Below are 6,729 nucleotides of genomic sequence, written 5' to 3' on the forward strand. Positions count from 1 at the left end.
GTTGGGCTTACATAACCATGGTTCCTTTTAATACCTGAGTGTGGGACCACACTCCACACAAATCTGGAGTATTAGAAGCAATATCAGAGAGACAGTCATAATATCCACCACAGAGGTCAGTTAGGATAATTCAGTGTACTCTATTGCTGAATAGTAACTGACAAGGCCCCTGGTGACTTCAGGGAACACAGTTACTATATGCTTGGACTCGCAGAAAGAGAAGATGAGAAACTGCATTAAATTATTTCACAAAGCTCAGCTGTAAAAGGAGAGAAAAGGCAATAAATAGACATGAAAATTAAATAAATGATTAAAAAAATGTGTGAAAGAGAAAGCTTTTAAGTGAATAAATAAAATAGAAATAGTTTCTACGCCTGACATCATACGTGATTAACATTGAAAAGTATAATATTGACATGAAATAGCAACAAATGAATCAGAATACTTTTTTATTCTATGATTCAAACCATCATTTCACAAAAATATTTTTATTATTTATTATTTGGAAATATCTACAATCTGTAATTATGATTTAAGTTATGTTTATTCAATACCTGTGAAAAATTTCAGATGAATTTGTACTCTTTTCTTGACCTATCCTTGTAGAAAGTTATTCCTTTTGGCCAACATTTGACAAGGATGGAAAACTATCAAGATAAAGTGAATATTAAAGAGATTAGTTTATTTCATTTTGTAATGAATACCTATTTTATACAAAAGAATGTAAAAGATAGTGATGGGCAAGCTAGATAAGGCCCCTTACATGAAACTCATTTTAGTTAATAATGTTTTTGCTTCTAAGAATAGTCATTGAATATGGAGTTAAATTTTAGGCTATCTTCAGACTAAAATGACATATATTTGATTGGTCTTTAAAATGTGAAAGCTTGCAAAGGCCTAAGAAAAAGATTAGACACTTACAAGTTATTAATGAAACATACTTTAAATAAATAACTATAAAATTACATATTTATGTATTTTAAAAGTATATTTGTATATTTGGCAAACAATATATTTTCTGCTTCAGGAAGAAGGCCTACTTAATTAATGTTGTGAAAATGATTAGGGTTAACTCAATACAGCATTTAAATTTCATAATTGTTAAAATAAATTTCAGGCAGTGACAGAAATGTTTTTTCAATCGTATCAGTTAAATGTATGAAACAAATACTAATAAATGCAATTGAGATATGTAAAATATTCATTCTCTAATAATCAGCTTTATGATTTTTAAGGACCAAATGAAATAAAGAAGATTAAAATAAAAATTTACTGTTTGACCTCACTTTGGATTAGAGAAGAGTTGCGTAGGAAAGCTATCAGTATGCAAGTAGAGCAGGCCTCATTAGTTTGCCATCTGCCATGGTGGATGGATGCTAAAATGTTGTCATTGTGAGGTTCATTGAATGGTAAAATTATAATTAAAAATCATACATAGATTTATAGTAAAAATCCCTAGGAAATAAAAGCTGCCAAATGATGATGAGAATTCTACGTCCCTTTGAAAAGATACATATATTATGTATATGAAATGATATACAGAAACACACAAGCACAACTATAAACGTTTATCAAGTAATAACTTAATTTTAGCATGTCTGGTCTGTAATGTATTAAAAACAATTCAGCAGTTTTATAGAACAAAGTTTAATATTTCCTTAAGGCCTACTAATTTAAATATACAGAAAATAACGCAAATTATTTTAACAATATTGCTATGAGAGTTGTATTTAACACTGAACAGATATATTTAGAAATAAAAGGCATATTGAAATGTAACATACCAAATAATATACATAGCAGGATTTTTTTTCCGAAAATGTAAGAAACCAAGAATTTATTTGGAATAACTTTACTTTGCCACTTTTGTTATTTTAACAATATGATACATGCATATGAGTGTGTATTTTCTATAGGATTTAAAAGGAAACCTATTTTAAGAAAATGTGAAGAGCTTAGATAAATCAGAAATTGTTATTTTTTTCTCTGTATCTCCTCAAATATGATTTGAATTTCAGTGGGTTGTAGATAATTATTACACATAATTTTTCAAGTATAAAAAAGCCTATTGTACCCGGTAGCAGCATACATATACAGTAGCAATTAACAATGCAAAAATTAATTTAAGAAAATAATTTTATTTATAACAGTATCAAAATTAATAAAACACCTAGGAATAAATTAAATAAAATAAGTTTAAGGCTTATATACTGAAAACTGTAAAACACTATTTTAAAAATATAAAGACCTAAATAAATGGAAAGACAAGTTCCTGAATTAGAATACTTAGTATTGTTGAGATGGCAATACTCCCAAAATTTAAGTACAGAGCCTATAAAATTCTTCACTGGAATCTTTTTCTGAAACTGAAAATCTAATTCTAAAATTCACAAGAAAATGTATATAGACCTAGAACAGTCAAATCAATCAAATCTTAAAAAAAAGACAAAATTGGAGGACTCACATTACCTAATTTCAAAACTAATCTATAGTAATCTGGGCAGTATGTTACTGACATAAGGCTCCTTTGTCATAGACTAATTGACCATAGAAGTGTGGGTTTGTCTTGGGGCTTCTTATTCTCTTCCATTAATCTATGTATGTGATTTAGTTCTGTTGTTTAGCTTGCACATGTTTGTATTTTTTCCAGTTTTTTCTTTATTTTTTCCTTGTAGTTGATTTACAGTCTTCTACTTTTGTGGTCAGATAAGATGTTCAATGTGATTTAAATCTTATAAAATTTATTCAGACTTGTAGCCTAGTTTGTGATCTATACTGGAGATATATAGATATACATACAGCTATTAAATTTATTTGATCGAATGTATCTTGTAAGGCCAGTGTTTCCTTATCAATTTTCTGTCTTGGTGATCTGTCCATTGATATAAATGGGGTGTTAAAGTCTCTTACTGTTACTATGTTACTGTCAATTTCTTCCTTTATGTTTCTTAATACTTGATTTATATATTTAGGTGCTCTTATATTGGGTTCATATATATTTACAATTGTGATATCTTCTTGTTAGATTGATCCCTTAATCATTATGTATTGTTCTTTGTCTCTTGTTACAGTCTTTGTTTTAAAGTCTTTTCTGTCTAAGTATTGCTATCCAAGCTTTCTTTTTGTTTCCATTTACATGGAATACCCTTCTACATCCCTCGCTTTCAGTCTGTATGTGTCTTTAGATCTGATCTGACGCTATTGTAGACAGCATATATATGGGTGTAGTATTTTTATGCATTCAGTTACACCATGCCTTTTGATTGGAGCATTTAGTCCGTTTACATTTAAAGTAATTATTGAGAGGTATGTATTTATTGTCATTTAAAACATCTTTTCTGCTTATTTTTGGAGTTTTTCTCTGATCTTTTCTTCCTCTTTTGCTCTCTTCCCTTGTGATTTGATGATTATTTTTATTGATATGTTTGGATTCCTTTCTCTTTTTTGTGTGTGTGTATTTATTATAGATTTTTGGTTTGTCATTTCCATGACATTCATATATAGCCATTATATATATATGTATATATATATATATATATATATATATATATATATATATTTATATATTTATTTATTTATTTATTTAAAGTGGATGATTTCTTAACTTTTGTCATTCTAAAAATTCTGCATTTTAACCTCATCTGATATTTAATGTTTTGACATCATATTTCACATTTTTTTGTTTTGTGTATCCTTTATCTTCTTATTGTGAGTATAGATGATTTTACCATTTTTATCTATTTTAACCTTTCTACTAGGGCTATATGTAGTCAATCTACCACTATTACTATGCATTTGCCTTTATCAATGTGATTTTTCCTTTTGTAATTTTTTATATTACATTTTTTATATTTATAGTTATGATCATTTTTCCACTTAAAGAAATCCTTTCAACATTTCTTTTAAAGCTGTGTTAGTGATAAACTCCATTAGCTTTTGCTCATCTGTAAAACTCTTACATTTCCTTCAAATCTGAAAGATAACCTTTTCAACTAAAATATTTTTGGTTGTAGTTTTTTTCCCCCCATCATTTTGAATATGTTGTGCCACTCCCTTCTTGGCCTGCAAAATTTCTGCTGAAAAGCCAGTTGAATTTTGATGGCCTGGGAGAAGAGATAATCTCAGAGTCTTCTTATTCTGTCATCTTGGCCACTCCTTTGTGCCACAGCTTTGAAAGCATCTGGCAGTTCTTCAAAAGATTAAATATAGTGTTGCCATATGACCAATACATTTCACACTAAGGTATAAATCCAAGAGAAATGAAAACATGCATTGTGCAAAATTTTGTACAAAAACACTCACAACAGCTTTATTCATAATAGGCAAAGAGTGGGACAATGCAAAATCCTATCAACTAATGAATGAAAAAAATGTAGTATATCCATATAATGTGATATTATTTACCAATAAATAAAAACAGATACATCATACAACATGAATAAATGTTGAAAACGTTTTGATAAATGGAAGAAGTCAGTTATAAAAGTCCACATATTGAGTGGTTTTACCTATAAAAATGATCAAAAATCTGTACTAGCAGAAAGTAGAAAGTGGAAAATGGGATCTGAGGGAAGGGAGTTGGAATGTGGAGTGACTTTTAATAGGTACAAGTTGTCTATTTAGGGTGATAAAAGTGTTCTAAAATTGATTGTGATGATGGTTGCACAACTCTGCAAATATACTAATAATCATTGAATTTTATAAACATTATAAAGTATAAAAAACATTAAGTTGTATAGTCAAAGTGATGCTGTATGTGAATTGCATGTAATTGTATGGTATGCCAATTGTATCTCAATAAACCTGTAAAAGTCATTTGAGAAATTTTGACCTTGAAAACATATTTGGATTAAATCTTTCACTCTGAGATTTTAGTTTCAGAATTAAGGCCCATTGCAATTATAAAGTTATAACATTTTACAATTTAATTTGTTTAAAATCAAATTTATAAATTTCAAATTTTAACCTAATTATTATAATATCATTTGGATATATATTCTATCATTATTAAATGCTGAGAATATAGTCCATTTGATTCACCACATTGAAATCAAAGGATGTTAATTTTTTTATTTGTATGTATTTAGTTGCATAGAGGTCATATATTGTGATGCTAAAGTAATAATTATGTATAATTGTTTCTAAAGTAATAATAATTAGCCATGAAATTTGAGTTTTAATGAGGCTACAGAAGAGATACACCAAAAATTTATTTCCTCAAATTTTGTTAACCATAGAAAACTTGTATAAATACCTTATGGTTTATATACACTAAGACAAAAAATACATGCCAATTAAAACATGCATGCCATTGATTATCTCAAACTGATTTTTTTAAGAGCTTAGCTTTTTATTGGAAGTGTTACTAAAGAAGTTAAGTCAAAAAGGCCAAAACCCATGTCATCATCATACTCCTTGGATTCTTCTTTCTTTGCTTCCACTTTCTTCTCCTCATCTTGGGCAGCTGTGGTAGAGGGGACAGGACCTCCTGCTGGTGCAGCACCAGCTGCTGGGACAGGTGTACTAACCCCTACATTGCAGATGAGGCTCCCGATGTTGACATTGGCCAGAGCCTTTGCAAACAAGCCTGGCCAGAAAGGTCCAACATTTACATTGGCTGCTTTAATGAGGGCATTGATCTTATCCTCTGTGACCATAACCTCATCGCCGTAGGCTGAGTAGATGCAGGTGAGCTAGGAGACTGAGGCCAAGGCACCGGAGAGCTCCAGGTGGGCGCTTCCGGGTGCGGGGCTAGTCGCTGAATGAAGTTAGGACCTCACTCCAATGCGACCTTAGCTTCCTCGGAAGGACCAAGCACCTTGGTGGCAGTTGAGGAAAGGTAAACTGATTTTGAATATATTTAAAAATTTTAAAAATATAACAAAGTTTAGTTAGCATTTTAAAACTTTTCTCCAATTTAACAGGTTTCATACTCAATAATTTATAAACTATACTTCTATAATACCTATATCCATTCTTCAAAGACATGCAGTCAGAAAAACATTTCTGAAATAATCATGATTTGGAGGAAAACTGAAGTATATAAATCCTCTATAAAATAGAAGGTAAAATAGATTCAGGGATAATAAATCTTTGGAGGAGAGGATGGGATGGAATGGACTGGGCTGGACTAAAAGTAGGGTGAGGTGGGATAGGATAGCATAGTGTAGAGAAGATTAAAGTAGAATACAATATGAGGCACAAATCTTTCAGTAGGAGACTTCCAATTTAAAATTGTTAAACTTCTTTCAAGCTAATATGGCTCCTCAAAGATTTTAATATTACTTGTTATTAGAAATATATTTTTTCTTCTATATAACTTTGAGATAAATTTATAATAATAACAACAAAAACTTGCATAATTTAATATAAAATACATTAACCACATAATTATTGTATCAAATTTCCTATTTCATATTCACAGCATCTGTAGGTAGATATCATTTTTAGTCTTCTTTTGACAGAACAGCAAATTAAGGCCCCAAAAAGTTAAATTATTTTCCCATAGAACATAGGTATAAGTGTTAAAACTGGAGTTTTAAACCCAGAATGTCTGAATCCAGGCACAGTATTCTTTATGCTGTCTCCTCATTGCCTCAGGAAGCTCTTTTAGTCATATTCAAGAGTGAATACCAACTTCTCTTCTTATATATAAAGATGAGCTGGTTTTACATTTTCCAAGTTGATAATAGGAAATATCCTAAAATTATACACATTTCAAACTCTTTT

At 29.9% G+C, this 6,729-nt stretch overlaps 1 pseudogene; it reads right to left on the bottom strand.

Moving 5' to 3' along the window:
* Positions 1-5,275: 5,275 nt before the first annotated feature.
* Positions 5,276-5,975, bottom strand: LOC102513021 (annotated as a pseudogene).
* Positions 5,976-6,729: the final 754 nt, after the last annotated feature.

This window comes from Camelus ferus, chromosome 14, assembly GCF_009834535.1.
Source record: "Camelus ferus isolate YT-003-E chromosome 14, BCGSAC_Cfer_1.0, whole genome shotgun sequence".
Classification (NCBI taxonomy): domain Eukaryota; kingdom Metazoa; phylum Chordata; class Mammalia; order Artiodactyla; family Camelidae; genus Camelus; species Camelus ferus.